Raw genomic sequence first — 20,137 nt, 5'->3', positions numbered from 1 at the left:
AGAGAAGAGATGCTGAACAAAGATCTGGAATGATTAGTGAAGAATTTCTGGAAAAAATACTTTTAAGCAAAGGCCCATTTTTCGTAGAGTTGGCCAAAACGAAAAGGACACATGTTATCCTCGGAGGGAGAATAGAGTGACGCTGTATTTACTTCTTTAGGCTACCACAATAAATTGCCACAAACTGAGTAACTTAAAACAAGATAAATTGATTCTGTCACATTTATGAATAAATCAGACATTTATGTCTGAAATCAAGGTGTTGACAAAGTTGGTTCCTTCTGAAGGCTCTGATGAGAATCTGTCTCATCCTTTTCTCCTAGCTTCTGGTAGTTACTGACAAACCTTGGCATTTCCTTGCATGTAGATGCATCCAATCTCTGCATCCATAATCACCCCATGTCCCGGCATCAGTCATTGGATTTAGGGCCCAACCTAATCCAGGATGGTCTTACTCCAACTTCACTAATTACATATGTGAAGACTAGATTTCCAAACAAGGTCATATTCTGAGGTTCCAGGTGGGCATAAATATTTGGAGGACACTATTCAACCTACTATAGTCACTAAATGTCTGTGTGATATTTAGCAATGTATTGCCACGTTGCTTTCTTACTAAAATCTCTTACCTCTACAATTCAGCTTTTTATATTTTATTGTAATTAATGAATTCAGAGTCCACTACCCTCATAAGCACTTTAGTTCCTTAAAAGAGAGAGTTGAGACAACCTCAGCATCTACCCCAGAACCTAGACATCCAACAAATGTCCCTTGAAAACTAATAATTTTTTGAGACCTAAGTTTCTCATTCATAATTATGTAGTGGTCTTGCTACTTAAAATATGATCTTTCTTTCTTTATCCAGGGGCTGTAAGTCAGAGTGTGTCTTAGTCTGGAATATAGCAATATATACAGAAAAAGTACGAGAGAAGGTGGTTTTAAAATGTGGTTGTGGGCTGTGTTCCTTCTACTACAACTCATTACCACTGTTATGTTTATGATAACAGTGATATGACAATGACTGGGCTACTGAGAAGGGATAATGATAGTTTATAGACATTGTAGACACATATTTTGCTTTCCAGCACACTTGTGAAAAATCTCTTGAAAGGCTAATTTTAGATATGTAGTAACATTTTGTTTGCAAACCTTGGTATCAGGTTTCTATTAAACCAGAAAGTTCTTCATTACTTTCATGCTAGAAATATGAAAAATTAAGTAAAGGCATGTAAAAACAGAAAATTATAAAGTATATCTATTGGCTTCCAATAACATGGTTTTCTATGTAACTTCGTCATTTTTAATGTCGTTTAACATATATCTCTTTGACCCTCACAAATGTCTCATATCAAAGAGAATGTTATTTGAGGTCCAGTTTCCTAAAAGCAGAGCCTAAGATGGGAATTTTGTGCAGGTGACTTACTGAGGTAAGGCTCTGAGGAGAAATACAGAGCAGGTGAAGGAATCAAGGCATCCTAAGGGAAGAAGCCAAATGAAGATGTAGTTTTGGCTGAAGTTTCTTTCCTTCAGCCTAATCCCACAAGGAGTTCTAGAGTGTGAATAGCATCAGAGTTGTTCCACATTTAGACAAAGGGGCCAGGCTTTTGTTGCCTCTGCATTAGTCAGTTATTGGCTGTGTGTCCGTCACTGGGAGCCACAGATGTAACCTTTCAGGCTTTTTGGATGAGGTGGCTCCTGTCTGCCAGGATGTTATCTGGAGAAAGGAGGGTTGTGGACAATTAGCACCCAACCCCTACAGGTGGCAGGGGCAGAGCCAGGTGAAAGGTATCTGGAGACGGTGGCAATAGCATCTATGCCAGCGAGTGTCACAAATAATTACATTTTACAAAAGTAACAAGTAAGGCTTAAAGAGGTTAAGTCATTTTCCAAGGCTACTCAGCCAATGAATGGCAGAATTAGAAAGTAAATTCAGGTCTTGCTTCATAGACTATGTTCTGCCTGCAGCCTCTGGAGAAGCTCCCTTCTGATCAATGTTTCACAACCACTTCTTTGATAAATTCTCTGCTGCTGTGGATGACCCTCTGGGCAAAAATAGGAGTGCTCATTCTGGAAATTACTAAATGGTATTTTCTTCCTTGGAGCAAATTATGATAGTGATGGTTGCAGATTCCACATGTGTAGATGAACCAAATTATGTTTTTATCAACAATATCTTACGGTCTCTAATTTTTCTTATACAAAAATCTTACTTTTCTCATTTTTCTTTCAATGAAAGATCTTGTTCACACTATCACCTAAAGACTGTGAAAAGTTAAAAAGCTGACTTCAAATGAGCTCAAGGGCAAGCATTAAAATATTTTACAAGCTATTACTAAGAATAATCAGAAAATTACATTTTTACCAAATCACCACAAGCACAGTGCATTCTATCCTCATATTCCTTATCTCAGGAAGTGGAAAACATATTTGAATATCTGGCACTTTTATTAGAGCACCCAGCAATAATATTGAGCCATGAGACATCATTAAACCAAATCTAAATAGAGCAAGCCTGAGAAAAAGCATTATTTCTTAAAAACACCATAAAAAACCCATTTCATGCAATATTCTCATCCAGAGTAGCATGCAGGCTCATTCTGGTACTTTAGAAATGAAGCACTTGCTCTGATCATCTCATTCGGGAACTTGAGTAAATCATCCTGCCTCAGAGATGTTGCTAAAATACCGGAAAGAAAATTAACTTTCAAACATACTTATTCTAATCCTATATGGTACCTGCTTTGGATTAAATTAGATTAAGGATTTTATTTCCTCGATCAATTTTGTGAATTATATTCCATTCTTGAAGATAACTAAGTGCATGTGTGTTATAAAGTCATCTCAGGGTCTTGCACAGCACGCATTATTTTAGTTGTAGCTATACTCACTTCTTCATTAGGTTATAAATATTCAAGATATCATAGTCCTAACATTAAATTTTCCATCATCTGACAAAATGCATATTTAAAGATGATTTATCACAGTATTTGTTTGTATACAGTCCTTTTCCCACCGCCAAATTACAAAAGTGATAGAAAAATTCTGGTGTATGTGACCTGGCTAAAAGTCTCTGGTACTAGTGTCCCCTATATATTTCATCAGGACATTGGATAAAATGCGAAAAAGTTGCTATCTTAAAGTAATGTAAAAGTAATCTAATTAAAATGACACATAAACTGTGTTTAAGAGGGAAGATGTGATTTAACTAAACAAATTTATGCAGAAAATTTACACTTAAAAATCTACTCAAGATATAAGCAATTTTGACTTAATTTGGTACCTTAAAAGTGAACTGCTTAAAAAGAACAATTTAATTTTGTGCTAAAGAGATAACATGCCAATAAAGTAAGAAATTACACATATATGTGTATTTTAAATGAATATTGATGTCTATAGTTAAAAGAAAAGTGCCAATAAAATCTGGAGACAGTTAATTTTTGTCTGCAAGAGAATGGGATTGTAGTAATCCTTACCTATACAGACTTGGTTAATTAATGTTTGCAGAGTTCTTTGAGTTCTTGCATAACCTCCATAGCTGGATGAAACAGACTCTTAACAAGCCACTTGGAAAAACTGTCATTAAAAACTCGGTCTTCAACCACTAAGAAGAAAATGATACATTAGTGTATGTTACCATCAGAGGAGACTTTTGACCTACTACTCCCAAAGGAAAAAGAAATGAAATAAAAGAAATATTTATTTCAGGACCGTCTCATGCCCTCCTAGAGCCCAAGTCGCTACCCTAGCCGTTTAGTTTTTGATCCATTCCAGTGAGGTATTGAATTGAGAGAGGTGCTATATGATTAATATTATCTGTTACTGTCAGCTGGTTAATATTCATATGCAGTCTTTTCCCATACGTGTCTGAGTTTAATAAAAGGGCTATTTGGGATGCATATAAAACACTCTTCAATATTCCTTTATTGGAAAAGATACTGATCTCTAATGTTATTATTTTCACAAAATAGATAGTTTTGCCTTATTATCACTACCTGATTATTATGATTCTTGGATAAGATGGTTACTGATGTTATGACAGGTTACATAGATGGAGGATTTGCTGATCTTTGGCTGTCAGCTATATGACACAAGGATATTTCCCAAGCCCAAGTCTCTTATGCCATGTCATTATACTAACTTCAACTGTTTTTCTAAACCAGATTCTTTCTATATGGAGAAAATATTTTGATAAAGAGAGCATGTAGTGTGTAAGATTTAATAACAAGCAACTGCCTAGGAGCAGAGCCTTTTCTGACTACGTTTCAGATCTAGCCAAAATCACCAATTACTGGACTCTCTGGGGACCAGACCTTACAATGAGTTTTCTGATCTCATGAGGATTTAGATAAGCTCTGGGTAAGTTCTGTTCTGTGACATGAGCATGAAGTTGCTTAGCAGTAAAAATCTTTTTCCTCTCAAAGACCTCCATCAACATTTTCCCAGAATTTATGAGGATGCAACAGGAGGAGGATGCTGGGAGTCTCCGTGTGACAGTAGTTTTTGCCAATCTTACATTAGGTTCAAGATGCTAAGGGCATTTTCAACCCTTTCTGAATCCTTTTCTAAGTTCAAGGATGGAAGAAAACCTGCAAGTGGTTCTGCTCTTTCCTTCCCCCATGGATGTGGACAAAACCAGCCAGATAGGGCTTAGGAGAGGTAAGAGTTCTTCAGAGAACCTAGAGGTGTTTGTTAGACACATCTCCATAATGGGGATGTAGCATCTAAGGCGAGGAAACAATATAAGATCTTTAGGGGCCAATTTATGCACCAAATGTTCAAGTCGAGGCAATGTGGTTGTTAAAACCATATTCTCTGAAGTGGGCCTGCCTAGGTTTATGTCCCAACTCTGTCCTTTCTGCTAACTAATCTGAAAATCTGCTCGCCATTTATGATAAGGAATGATTTTGCAGAAGGTATCTAATAGGATATTGTGATGAGCAAACAGGAGAGCAGTTAACAATCCCGGAAGAGGGGCTGACACATTTAGAACCACAATAAGTCTTAGCAAGTATGCAAATAAAAAAGTATTGTTATTCCCATTTTATAGTTGAAAAAAATGGGGCTCAGAAAGTTTAAAAATTCTGATAACCAAGAACACACAAGTAGCTAATAAATGGAAGAGTTGAGATTGAGTCTGGGAATGGCCCCTTGCAGAGCTTTTTCCCCCATTGACTCAGCTCCATGTCATGCTAATATTGTCAGTAGATTTCATTACCCATTACAGGGTAGAATCCAAGGGGATCCAGAAATGTCATAGTGCCCAGAAAGCCACAATTAAAGGTTCATGTTCTCAAAAAAAGAATTGTATTTCCCCCTCAGTCCTTTTCTACAAAGCAATTTTTCCTGGAAGGATTATCACAATTAAGGGAAAGATGAGGGACTTGGTATCAGGCTGAGCAGGTGCCACCTGCTGGGGACCGGGCTAGGAACTTTATATGTACCACTCATCTACCTCGCACAATGACATTCAGTGTTGGTGTTATTATCCTCATTTTACAGATGAGGAAATGGAAGCACAGACAGATAAAGCATCTGTCTCAAGGTTAAGAGCTATTAATTGATGAAGCTGAAGCTCTCCCACAGCCAGTCCTGTCTGTTTTCCACTCTAAGCTTGCTTTCTGGCAGTACACTACTTAAATGTACCAATTTCTTAATGGACCTTAGATCAAATTGCTTTATCAACCATCTGGCAGTTACAATTTTAGCCAGACCTTGGGCTGCAGGCACCTTAATAGGGGACAGGCACAATGGGACTGTGGAAATGCAGAGAAGCAGATGAGGAGCTTGAGAAACAGGAAGCCACCAGCTCTTATCCTTACTCAGCAGGCAATCAGAATACCAAAGGCCACTTCTTATACTGGATACTGAAGTGGATTTAGAGTAACAAGCAGTTAAAAATGGATTTTGCCATTAATGCATTTCTGATTAATGCCTTTCACTCTGTTCAGAAGTAAAGCAAGTTCATTTTCTTTTCAGAAGACCCATACCTTGGAGATTCTATAAATATTGCTCTTAATTTAACTCCTGTGAAGGAATGGCAACATCCCTTTGAGTAAAATTACTACCGTTTAGAGGCACTATCTCTCCCTGGTTGCTGCTGCTTCCCTGAGCACTCATTAGCCTTCCCGTGGATAGGAAATAGTTTTGTACAAGGCCCCGAAATGCTAAACGTCCTTAGGTTGAAGGGCATTTGTTCCCCAAGCCCGTCTGACTCAGCAGTGATATATGTGCAGAGGAAATCTTTCTTTGCCTGTCTTAGCTTTGCTCTTGTTCCTCTTTCAATTGAAGGAATGTGATTTTTCTTTTTCTACTTAAGTTCTATTCAGAAAGCAAAGGAATTGCATAATTGTTTGGTTGTCCCTTGCATGCTTTTGCAGCATATTTCACAAGAAATCTCATTACTAAAATAAGAATATTATTCCTAATTTATTAAAATAGATGTGGGCCAGTCAAAAGCCATGGTGGGGGACGGTGAAATAAAAACTGCATCTTACAGCAAAAAGGTCCACATTACTGAGCTACAGTAAATAACATTTTGTCAATTGAATGATGACCAGAGCGATAAATCCTGGACAGTCTTGAAAGTGTTTCTTATCACTCTTGGTTTGAAAGGCTTTCCTGCTGTTTCAGAGTTTTTTCTGTTTGCCTTGAACTATTAAAGGAAATATCTAACAATGTTGGGTGCAGATGCCAGATCCTTCCACTGAGGCCTCCCCAGTGGAGGCCTGATGGGCCGTGTCACAGAAGCTGTCAGGTTGAGAAATGTCACTACCACATAGCAAAGGTGCCTGGTACTGTGCAACTTCTTTTCCCCGGCCTTTGCAAAAGGAGGAGAAATCAAGAACTGTAGCAACATCACACCATACACACGGTATGACTCCGAAGGATCCAACTAAACGCGGGCTCAAAAAGCCTCTGGCCTTCTTTGCAGATCTTGTACCCAAATAATTAAATCCGTCATCAATCTCCATCTGTTTGGGCTCTCACCTAAAAGTTACAGTTGAATAATGATCAATGCCAATCCCTCAATGACTCTGTGTCACAATATGACAAAATAATTTTGATTACAAAGACTTTGATTTTCCACAGAGAGGGGAAAAAAGCAATCAAAAAAATCCTAACAGCTATGACTGTGGAATCCAGGAACAATCATTTCTAGACAGAGATGTAGTTTCTCCCTCAAGATACCACTGGAAGATTTAAAACAAAATAAAATCAAACAAACAAAGTACCTCCACAACATAAGAGAAAGCTCACTGTTCACAAGCTGTGTGAATGGGAGTAAATTCTCCAACTTTGCAGCGCCCTGGTTTTTTTATTGTGAAGTGGGTATCAGAATATATCTATACCATAGAACAGTTAAGAGAATGAAATTGGTACTCAGAGCAGTACCTGGAATATACCTAATATTTATTTGTTACCTGTTTCTATTAATTTTTCATGTAAAGGGATGTCAGTTTTCAACTACAGACAAACACATGAATAGCAGGCCAAGAGTTCATATTCATACCTAACTCTCCAAGTCCCTCACCAACACTGTTGTATGAATCCAAGCCTGATTTTCCCCACCTCTAATAAGACTGGCCACACAATTTTCTATACACAGGGATGTGATACAAATGACCTCGTTGACTATTGGCACAAGGCTCTGATGCTCCCTGGAGTGACCGACGTGAAAATGAGTTTGCTAGATTAAAAACCCAACGTGACGTATATGCTGACTACAGCTCTTCCTGAAAATATTAAAGTTGGAGCATGAGGGAATATCATTTTCAATATCATATTTTCATTGAGCTGTGTGGGTTCGTGGATTTAAAAAAAAAAAAAAAAAGTAAAAAGCCTGACCATAACAGGTCAGATTTGTGTGTGTGTGTGTGTTACTTGCTATTTTTGTTCCTTAAAAGTTTCTATTTCTGAGGATTTTTCTGTGCTTCAGGCAAAATTAATGTTAGCTTAGCCCCCATGTTTCATTGCCTATCAAGGGATCAACTGAATGGCTTAGTGCCTCCAGCACAATGAAAATAATAATAATAATATGAGTTTTCTGGGGATCTACTGTAGCCAAATAAGGCCATACGTCAGAGGGCCCTATTTGAAACTAAGTTAACCAGCTAAAGAATAGTGCTAGCAGGAAAGAAATTGACAAAGGATACAGGTAGGGAAGGTCTGTGCCTGAATGGTCAGGGAGCAGAAGGTCAACATGTCAGGTCAGGCAGAGAAAAGAAATGTTCACCCTCAAGATACTCTTCTTTGTGCTAAATCACACCGCTGAAGATGGAATGAAAGGTGAGCCAGGGGAAGCAATTCCAGCTGCAGATACTTGTCAACAGTACTGGTACTAAGGGCCAAAGGGATTTAATATTAATTCAGAAAAGATTCACTCCAGACAGTCATTGTGTTTGCAGTTCTAAAGCCAAATGTTATTGGAATTTCATAGCAAGTATTTTGATAAATTCCAAAATACCCTCAGAATACCTGGCAAATTGCTCTCTTCTAGTTTAAGTCTAGGTAATACTAAGTTACAGATTATTATTATTATTATTATTTTGGCTTAAACAACATAAATGTATTTTCAACAGTTCTGAAGTCTAAGATCAAGGTGTCAGAAGGGTTCGTTTCTTCCGAGGCCTCTCTCTTTGACTTGCAGACTTTTTTTTTCTTTAATTTTTTTATTGTGTCTTAGGTTTTGGGGTACATGTGAAGAACATGCAAGATTGTTGCATAGGTACACACATGGCAGTGTGATTTGCTGCCTTCCTCCCCATCACCTGTATCTGGCATTTCGCCCCATGCTATCTCTCCCCAACTCCCCACCCACCACTGTCCCTCCACTATTTCCCCCCGACAGACCCCAGTATGTGATGCTCCCCTCCCTGTGTCCATGTGTTCTCATTGTTCAACACCCGCCTATGAGTGAGAACATGCAGTGTTTGATTTTCTGTTCTTGTGTCAGTTTGCTGAGAATGACGGCTTCCAGGTTCATTTCAGATTATTAAAATACATACACCTGTTATTTATATGTTAGTCATATAGCATTACCAAGTGCCACGCCCTTCATCTTTCATAATTATGACTCTTGTTGCATGAGACTTAAGGAACAATGTTTAACCTTATATACATACTTAGGTTATGGAAGTACAAATAACAATCTGATGCTACTAAAGCTAAGGGCTTTGCAGCCAAATACTGCAATAAATGCAATTTGATGAAGGAATTATTACATAGACTTGTCCTTTCTTTCCCCCTCATTTTCATTTAATGAGAAGTGCCTTAACCTGGACACGTAATGGCAACTGTGTTTGTGCAGTGGGATGGGGAAAGCTGATTGGGCAAGACCAGGCCTGGAGAAAATTGTGATACTCATTGATTGTATTTATCTTTGCTGTCCTTTGTCTCCTTGTTCTCTAGAGCTCTTTGCTTGCCATTTCACTACTATACAATGCCCTTGTCCTCACACCAATTTCCCCTTATCAAAACTTATGCTCAAAAAATAATCTGATACTCATCATATTAGAAATGAGTAAAAGAAAAAAAAAAAAACTCCACCAATGAGTCATTCTGTGAGGAATCAACATTTTGAAAGACATCAAAGCTTTAATATAAAGAGGAAAGGTCTAAGGTAAGAATAAATTTTATGAAATTTATTATTTCAGCAGCCAATGCCTTCAATGTGTTCAAATTCATTCTATATGTTAATGGAAACAGAATAACATGGAGCTTGCCCTGGCAGTATTTACAACCTAACAATAGACATGAACACAAGCACATCACCACACTGAGGTGTGAAAAATGTTACAAGAAAAGCATAGAGACATGCAGAAGAGTCAGTAACTCACTCTCCCCAGAGAAGTTGGAGACTGTCAGATTGTCGGTCTTAAAGGAAATATAGGTACTTTGCCAAGAGAAGGAAGATAAATGTTTATCCTGCTGAGGAAAGAGAATGTGAAAAGTGATTATGGAATGAAAAATGCCATGCTGGAGACCTGGCCAGAAGAATTCCGCAAGACCTGATAATCACACATTGTAGGTGACTTTGTATGAGACCAGGCCTGTGAATGTGAGTATCTCTTGCAGGCAAGCAATTATATATTTTAAAGAAACCACTGTGGACCCCTTGTTCATCATCAGTTTACAGAAGTACTGCCCCAGTAAGAATAGTTGAGCATGTTTTTATGATATTCAAGGACAAGTATCAACTGCATTCCTGGTTGGCAGATTCTAGCATCTCACAAAACTTACTCTGAAGTGCCAGGGAGACTTGAAAAGAAGCATACAGATGTAAAAATTAAACAAGCAGTAGGCAAATGCCCATGGCAGAAATAGAAGCCTGCCCTCCCAGTTTGACATATTCTAGATGCTATCTGCCATTAACTTTGTCTCATTTGTTTCCCAGTATTTATTACTTGGGTTCCACTAATTTTAGTTTTTTTCCCCAAACATTGTGTTTTCACCTTGATACTCCTAGAATTCTCCATTCAGAATTTAAGTGTTGAGAACTTTGATAAAAGTTTTAATCACCAACCCATTTTGTTGGCAACTGGGGGAATGAGAGGTATCCATGCTATGAGAAGATGTATTTTACTCTGAATTTGGTAAAAAATCAGTTTCAGAGATCAGAGTTCTAGTTATTATCCTGGTTCCTCTGACTCCTCCTCTTCTTCCTCATATTCTTCTTTTCCTTATTCTAATCTGGTGTTCAATTTAGCCTGGGCTTCTTTAGAAAGAGACAAACTTATCTTAGAAAAACAAATGCACTGCTCACTTTCTTAGTATAGTTTCATGTTTGCTTTTCAGGTTACCTGGTGTGGACATTTCTGAAAGCTACGAATTTGCAGTTGCAAAATGGATACTACATGTACTGTGCCCTGCACTACTTCTATGTGGCCAGTACCACTCATAACTCTCTGATCAGTTTAGTTACCATCCTAGGCATGGGCTACAACATGTTTGTGCTCTAGGGCTGCTGTTGCTGCCAGACAGGATGTTGCCTGCCCCACCACTCTTACAGGGACAAATTAAAAGCAAATGTGCAAACTCAGGAAAGGATTAGGTGTAAATGCAAAGAATTAAGAGAGTTCCAGTAGAGTGGCATCTATTTTTAAGACACTCAAAATGTGGGTGATGAAGAGAATCCAAGAAGAATCAAGGACTTAAGCGCTGGGGAGAATAGGAGGTGGTAAAACATGGGTATATAGCAGTGTGGTCCAGCAGCACTGAGATCATAATTTAGAGCAAAGACCATGAATTTTTATAGATCCAGGTCAGGATGTGAAAATTGAGAAGGCTGCCAAAGCTATCTCTTTTTTAAAAGTGAAAGATCATAGATATTAGGGATATTTTTAAGAGTTTGAATTGAATTGATGGAGCAGATAATCTAAGACTAAGAAGAAAAGAGGTGAATTCTGAAATTTACTGACAATTGGGAAGAGTAAACTGGTCAATGATCCCCAAATATCAAAACACCAATGAATAAGAAATAATTGAACATGTTATCCAGTCAGGGAGTAGGGCACTTGCATCTAACATATCAAAGACAAAATATGCTGGATATGGTCATGAAAGAATGTGGTTTTGGTGGTTTAAATAGAGACAAAGACAAACTCTTTGATGTAGACAAGGTCAAGAAACACATGTGTAATCAAGTAGCCATTAAAGTCACCAAAATAATGTTAGACCTTGCTTGGTGAGCAAGAAAAGAGCCAGAGAGCAAAGAGAGAGAAAATAAGAGGGTAATTTGCAGTTTGAGAATTTAGAAGAAAATGTAAAGTTTATTCTAAAATGCTTCTCTTTTACTCTGTAGAAAATGAATTATATTTTAATAAATAAAGTGCATCATCTTCCCATGATACACCAAGCAGGATCTCTTTATGGTGTCAAATATCACGGCAAGTTCAGGAGCTCATTCTGCAAATTCTTAAAGGGAGTTATTGGAAAGGGGAGAGTATGAAGTAGATTTAAAGGAGCTAAATGTTGTTTTGAAGTCACCCCATTCCTTTTACTAAAGTTGAGAGTCATGTAGCTATACTCTTTATTAATCCAATAGTTTAGTGTTGTCATTGGCTCCAAGGTATAAAGCTTATCCCTGCTTGGAATCCTCCCATCCATTCTTTTCAAACATAATCAAGATGGCTTAGTAATTAGAAGAAATCACCTAGTTTTTAGAATTCAATTTGATTTCCAGTATTTTACAAAACCTAATTCTCAACAAACTCTATTAGTATTCAGAAAACAAATTATTTTTTTGTTTTTTTCTTTTTTTTTTTCTCAGCATATATTTTATTTCCTCAAAGTGAAATGAATGGCAATTGGGCTAAAAAATTAATTTAAAAGCATATATTTGTTTCTTACTGTGAAGGATACACAAAAGCTAGAGACATAACCACTGCGATCCCAATATTGGTAGCCAGAGAGGCTGTCATTGTTTACATATCTAGTTGAAAAGAAAGCAGATGAATGAAATTAGATTTCAGGCACTGTGCTAAGTCTGAACTGTAAGATACTTGAGATGGTTAGCCTTTCCCATAAAATGAAGACATAAAACACTGTTCTTTGCAGAAATTTTTTTCATTCTCATTCATAGGAAGGTGGCAAGAGAATCAATGTGACATTTGGGAATGCGGTGGCATTTGGGCCAGAGAGCAGTTGTACATCAGGATGACCACTTGAGAAATTTGGCATTCATATGTTAGCATCTGCCTTGGAAGCCCAGCAAAGTGCCAGATGTTGTTTGTGAAAAAATCATTATTACATGCCTAGCATTTGTTTCCCACACTATACAACTGAACCTCATGAACATTCACTGGCATAAGAACAGTGCCCACCATTAAGAAATATGTGAGATGAAAGAAGGATCGCCAGAAAATTATTGTATTATTGTAATTTAAAACTGTTTTTTGAATAATTCCTTCTTCTTTAATATGCCATTATAGACTCAAAGGTTTCATTAAAGCAGTATTTTATTTATTTAATTAATAAGATGTCTTACGAGACAGCAGTTAGGTACAATTACGAAGATTTACTCTAATAATAATACTTAATATCTACATACCATTTTGAATTTCACAGCCATTGTGCATTTATTAATTTATTTCATCTAACAAGGATTCCTGTGCATGTGAGACATGCAGTGATGTTGACTCATAGGATCAAGAGAGCTCATAGAGATCGGGAGAGGTCATAAGGGATAACAGAGGAGACAAGGCCATTCTCCCAGCCACCTAAACAAATTCATGCCCTGCCAATAATACAACAGTTGTATGTGAACCCAGTTCATCTTCACCCTAACTTCAAAAGTTACAAAGTTACCTAATGTGTAATGCCAAACTTTGAGACAAGATTTTCTTTTTCATTTACTATTGTAACCAAATGAAATGACAAATAGTTCCAAGTAAAAAGAGAAATACAAACCCAGCAAACCACATATACATCATAAAATATGGTGAAAGCATGCAATACTGGCTCAGAAAAGTTCTTTCTGGCTCCTTTGTGCATTTGGCATCCCACATACTCTATCACAAAAATAATTATTTTGGAAACTCTCAGAGCCTGTGGTCAGTGCTTGCTCCTATGGAGAACCCTGGCATCACCCTGCAAGTTAGCCAATGCACATTATGGAAAGCTCCAACTGAGTGCTCAGTAGTGAGTTCAGTTTTAAAAGAAATATAGTATAAATCTAAAATATGGCCTTAAGAGCTCATAGATTAGTTGTGGAAAGAAGATTAACCCTGATGGAAAGGGGAAATATTAAAATAATACTTGATGAGAAGACCCAGGAACACTCAAATCCTATCCTCAGGTTGAAAGTACTCATTACCATGGAAAAAACTATTCTAAAATTTAGTGGAGGAAAACAACACCATTTTATAATTCTCACACATTTTGTTAGGAAGTTAGATAGGGCACTGGATGGATGGTTTGCTTATGCTCCGTAATGTGAGGAGCCTTGGCACAGAATGCTGGAGATGACTTAAATTTCTGGGGACTGGAATGATCTAAAGGTTTCTTCCTTCATGTCTGTGAATTATCTAGTTGGGGTGAATCAAATGTTGGGATCGCCTGGGCTCAACAGTTGATCAGGTATATATATACATCCATGCTTATACAATTGTGCTGAGCAGACCATCACTGCGTTTACACACAAATGCCTATTCCAGCTTATTCTTAGATAAGGCAACACCCAAATCATGTTAGCAAAAAGGAAGGTAATTTTTCAGGTTTTTTTTTTCCAATAAAGAGGGGGAAACACATTGGAAACTGTAGAAAAGATTGAAGAAAACTGTATCACTAAAAGTTTGGTCCAGAGAACAGAAATAACTCTAGGAAAGGATTTAGTACAGAGGATCTGGAGTCTTTCACAACCTTTCTGAGGGATGGGGGAAGAGATATCAGGGAGGCCATTGCTGGCTTTCAGAAAATCAAAAACATAGGAATCTTAAGGATGCCACCATCAATGATTTCAGCTCCCTATAGCACAAAATTAGGTGATTCACAAAAGGATTTCTTTTGAAAATATCAAACAAAACCTCAGGTTTGCCATCTGCCATTATATAAGAATAATGACTTCTCTTTTTTACCAAGTATCAAAGAGTACCCTTCGTTGGCAGAATTTAATATGAAATCTACTCATGATAGATTCTAGAAAATGCAGTTTCCAAGCTTTTCCCCCAAATATAGAGACGACTATGGAATGGGATGCAGATAATGTTGAGTCGGTGACAATCAAGCAAAGTACAATTGTATATCTCATTTACTCTAAGGAAACATCAAGGGTAAGACATACGGATTTGCAATACATCAGGTGCATAAAAAAATGGCCAATGGTATATGCAAGATGCTCTCCAATTTTAGAGATATCAAAATGTGAAGAACATACTTATGGCAAAATTGATAAAATGTAGTACATTTAGAAATGTGTGCTGATAGACAGTGTTGATTGTTTAATCAAGCCCTCTTTCATCCCTGCCAATGGAGACCCTGGTTTTATTTAGGTGTTAATGTTTGAAGCCTCAGAGTTGAAACAGAATTTGTCTAAATCATCCTTGCTGAATCCATTTGTTATTGCCAGTGATTAATCTGGGGGTGTGCATTTGTTCTGTTCTTTTATGTGATGGTCAGTCAGGTGAGGCCAAGGAGACATGGGAGAGGCATAAGAAAGCAAAGTTTATTATACTCATAGGTCTTAGGGGTTGCCACATGACACTGGGGCCACATGGGAAGAGCCAGGTTTTGGTCAGGTGGCAGAAGACAGGAGCTAGGAAAGAACTTAGGCCAAGGTCTAGCATGCACAGCTAGCATGCAAAGAGATCACATGATGGGAGAGGAAGCAAGAGAGAGGGGAGGCAGGTGCTGTGCCCTTTATAGAGCAAAATAACCATGTAGGATTAGCTAGTTTGAATAATTTCTGTGGGCTACAAGCTAGAAAAGTGGTCTAGTTACCTGAAACCTAGCCAGGGGATGATTAAAGCAGAATATTGTCTCTTGGGTGTAATTCTGAGGCATAGGCATCCAATAGAGGAGGTGTGACTCTGGATTTGTTAGTCTGCATATCAAAGGCATGTTCTCAACTAAGCATCTCTCAGAATCCTCTAGTTACAGGACTGGAGGGTCTTCAGCCAGAAAGGCTTTTAAGATTTAAAAATTTTAAAACATTCACACACACATACACCCGTACACACACACACACACACACGCACACTCTCTCTCTCTCTCTCTCTCTCTCTCTCTCTCTCTCTCTCTCTCTCTCTCCAGCATTTAACTTGGTTGCCAACCAAAAAATAAACAAAATGGTAAGGAACAGCAGGATGAGGAAGTCCCTTTGCTCACACTCCTTTTACCTTGCTTGGAGTGCTGTACTCTGAGAGTTGGATGCTTGGGGCAATGGTGATCATCTTATACTCTGGAGGGGAGACAGCCTCCACATGCCGAAGATGGAAAAACAAAGGGACTATGAGAATCTGAGTTCAGATGGCACTGTTGAGCTGGTATATCAATCCTCTAATGTTTTCTCTTTATATTTAATTATGTCAGATGAATTCATCCTTATTTTTACTTAAGTATTCTGTTATTTATAGCTGCACTTATCCAAACTGAAACATACAAATGTCGACAGATTTCTGTGATAATAGCAAGTAATTTTTGGTTGGATTCAAAGATTGAGAAGCTGTATACACAGAGGAAAGCAACATTCTCTGACTTTAGAAAGCTTAGTACCACTATTTTGTGTCATGGCTATTTTATATCCTATTCCCATCAATATATTTAGCAATAACCACTTGAATATGAGAAATCCAAGATCCAGGTTACAATGTCTGCAAAATTTTAGGTAGATGCATCCTATCCTGCACTTCAATGTTATTGAAACTACAAAGAAAAAGGAAAAGAAAAACTTATTTTCTTTATTGTCCAGCCTATGTGGTACAAAATGTGAATGCCCTGGTATGATGAACTGAATGTTTATGTTACCCCCAAATTTATGTTGAAATCCTAATGTCTAATGTGATAATATTAAGAAATGGGGCCTTTGAGAGGTAATTAGGTCATGAGCTTGAGCCCCCACAAATTTAATTAGTGCCCTAATTATTAAGGCATTCAAGAGAACTCTCTTGTCCTCTTTCCATTATGTCAGAATACAAAAGAAGATGGCAGTCTGTAACCTACAGGCGGGTCCTCACCAGAACCTACCATGCTAGCACCCTGATCTCAGGCTTGCAGCTTATAGACCTCTTGGAAATATATTTCTGTTGTTCATAAACCACCCAGTCCATGATATCTTGTTATAGCAGCCTGAATGAACTAAAACACCCTGGGTTTTTATTTTGCCATTCCAGTCATCCATGTGAAGGCAGAGTTCTCAGATTTTGGCCTTTCCCCATCTTGAATCTAAATTCCTGCAAAAGGGCCACTCTTTGGTTGGGCATCCTCTGTTAACAGTCTGACTGGGAGGGGAAAGAACATCAGTGACAAATGACCGAAAATGGAGAGGGAAGGGTGAGCAGCAACTGATAAGATCTACCATTAAGGGAGCTCTTGGAGTTTGGCCAAAGATCACCTGGTAAGGGAACACTGTGGTTGGTCACCACAAGTAATGAGAAGAAGCAAACATAAGCATGACTCTCTTATGCTGTGCAATTCTATAACAAGTGTTTTAGTCCATTTCTGTGTTACTATAAAAGGATACCGGAGGCTGGGTAATTTATAAAGAAAGTTACAGAGCCTATACAAGAAGAATAGTGCCAGCATCTGCTTCTTTGGTGAGGTCATCAGCCTGCTTCCACTCATGGTGGGAGGTGAAAGGGAGCCAGCATGCACAGAGATCACGTGGTGGAAGAGGAAGCAAGAGAGAGAGGAGGGAGGTGCTGTGTCTTTTATAACAAGCAGGGCTCATGGGAACTCAGGTGAGAACTCGCTCACCTCCTTCAAGAGTAGGCATTAATCTATTCAGGAGGGATTTGCCCCCATGATCCAAACAACTCCCACAAAGCCCTACCTTCATCCTTGGCGAACAAATTTCAAATGATATTTGGAAGGGACAAATATGCAAACTATAGCAGCAACATACATTCTGTGGCATCACAGGTACCAATACAAGAAAAATGAGGAAAATAAGAGTGCTACCTGGAACACCCAGGACAAAAGTAGAAGACTGTGCTCTCCTCTCTAGCAGCATTTGGAATCTTGAACACATCTACTTGGAGCATGAATATTTCAATTATGGTAATATTGTATGATTTAGGATAGCTTGATGTTCTCTGACAAATTGCCCCTCTGCCCTCTGGCAGACATTATATTTCTTCAGCTTAAATCTTTATTCTCAGATTTAAATTCACTAGACAGCAAGTACTTTATACAAGTATAAAACCATGCATATAGCTATATAACTTGTTTTCACAAATTAAAGTCTCTGGACCTCAGCTCTTGATTCAGTAGGTGAGGATGAGTTGAGGTGCAGAAATACAGCTGAATCTAATGCATATGGTCCAGGGACTACAGTGTAAGAAACATGGTTTTATATTCTTTAGTGTGAATGCAAGCACCAAGGGTAAGTCTGCTTAAGAAAGTCCCCCTAAGTTATGTAGTTCTATAGAGAGAAATAGAAGGGAGGGAGTGGGGTAAGAAGGGGGAAATAGCATAAAAAGCGGTTGAGTTGCCAGGTATAGTTCATATGGCTAAATCCCAAACACAGATTTTCCAAAGTGAGTCAGGAAGGGTAGGATATTACATCTAGAGAAATTTTCTATTGTAATTAGATTTGATCACTGGGAGGTAAATGAAGATCTGCCTTTATTCAGTATTTGATATCCTCGGTTACCTCTGCTATTAATTAAGAGAGGGACAGAAGCTCCACGATAGCCCTTTGTCCTATGCCCAGCCCCAAGGAATGCTTTCAAGTAAACTGAAGGGAAAAAAAAAAAAAAAAACTCAAAGAGGAGATGGAGACCAGCTGGGATTTATTTCGGTGTGTCAGCTTGACACAAACATGGGTGAAGGCCAGATATGGATTGGTGACTCATCCACATTTAGATGCAGTCTGTGTAAAATGTTTTCATTTCCGCATCATGGAAGCAAATCTGAAAGCTTTCACTCAAACAGTGGAATTTAATTTCTTGCAACGAAAAATGACCTACCGCCTAAACCAGCTTTTAAAAGTCTCTCTTTGACTTCTGCTTAGTTTCCAAATCTTATTTAATTAAATTTTGTCTAATTTCAACATAGAAACAACCAAAATCATAATTTTTGCCTCAAGGTAATCCTCTGCTTCTGCATGCATTGTTTTAAATAAGTATGAATTAAAGTTTGGCTAATCATTAGTACCACATAATCCTTTCAAAACAGATTTTAGATACTACATATTCTTTTGAAAGGCACTGAAATTACAGCCAAAGTGCCTGCATTATGGAGGTCAAAAGAGATCAGGAGAATCTGTTAGCCTGTGTCTGTGTCCATTTACTCCTTGAATATTCATTTTGAAGAGGATTATTTCCATTTTTTTTTGCAAGCTTTCAGAAAAAGCAAGAATTCTAATATCCGTAATTTATCCCCTGCCTTCAGACTTTTTTGTACAAAATGGTCTTTTAATGCTCATGATAAAACCAATAAAAAAAATTATCCCTGACTGCCGTTGTAATGTGGACATTCCTGTGCATCTTACTATACATACCAAAGGAGGTCATCATAACACACAGACGTGAAGATCCAGGGATTCTTGATCACTGTCATAGCATCTGGATGACAAGAGATGTGAATTTTGGTGGAAGAGAGCTCAAAATTATTTATTGAGCAATTACGATGTGCCAGGCTTGAGATATATCTGTGAGACCAAATCTACCCCATGACTTCTAATAATTCATATTCCTTTTTAATCCCCAGCTTTCCCATTAAGAAAAATGGAGAGAATTTAACTGGATCTCATATACAGGGTACCTTAGCTCTATAATTCAGTAGTCTCTTAAATAGCTTGCAATCCTTGTGAACTGATAGCAAGGGCATGTTAGTGGGTACGTGGCAATAAGAGCATTTAACAAGGGAAGGACTTCAAAGGGTCTTCAGCACTTTTATCATGCTCTATAATTACGGATGATTATCTTTTTAATCCAGTTAATTAAAAAGGAAACCCAGTCAGTTCTAGTGACAAATGTTGTTTTATTTCCTTGCATTGTTTTGTCAGGAATAAATGAAAACATTACTGTCATTTAAAAAAAAAATGTTTCCCTGGAGGACAGAGAAGAAATTCTTTTGCAGGTAAGAACAGGATCCCTAATGTCCCAAAACTAGGTAGTGCTGAGGAATAGTTGCTGGGAAAATAAAGTCCTGTTTTATTTATTATTTATTTATTTAGAGGCAGGCTCTGACTATCACTCAGGCTGGAGTGCAGTGGTGCAATGATAGCTCACTGCAGCTTCAATCTCCTCAAACCTCCCTTCTACCTCAGCCTCTTGAGTAGCTACGATTACAGCCCACCCTGCCTGGCTAATTTAATTTTTTCTTTGTTTCTTTTTTTGTAGCGAGAAAATCTCACTATATTTCCTAGGCTGGTTTAGAACTCCTGGAATCTAGTGATCCTCCTGCCTTGGTCTGCCAAAGTGCTGGGATTATGGGCATGAGCCACCATGTCTGGGCCAAAAATATCATTTTAATCTTT

General features: G+C 38.0%; 1 long non-coding RNA gene across 1 annotated transcript in view; it reads right to left on the bottom strand.

The window, feature by feature from the left end:
- The window catches only part of LOC116526830, a 103,742-nt gene extending 88,107 nt beyond the window's left edge, over positions 1-15,635 (bottom strand). The window contains exon 1 of the long non-coding RNA XR_004258290.1: positions 9,837-15,635. This is a non-coding gene — a long non-coding RNA (uncharacterized LOC116526830). The remainder of the gene's footprint in view (positions 1-9,836) is intronic.
- Positions 15,636-20,137: the final 4,502 nt, after the last annotated feature.

Source organism: Sapajus apella, unplaced genomic scaffold (genome assembly GCF_009761245.1).
Source record: "Sapajus apella isolate SASKATOON/1434 unplaced genomic scaffold, GSC_monkey_1.0 scaffold52, whole genome shotgun sequence".
Lineage (NCBI taxonomy): Eukaryota > Metazoa > Chordata > Mammalia > Primates > Cebidae > Sapajus > Sapajus apella.
Note: the sequence above shows the minus strand (reverse complement) of the source record. Positions and strands in the feature narration are given on the sequence as shown.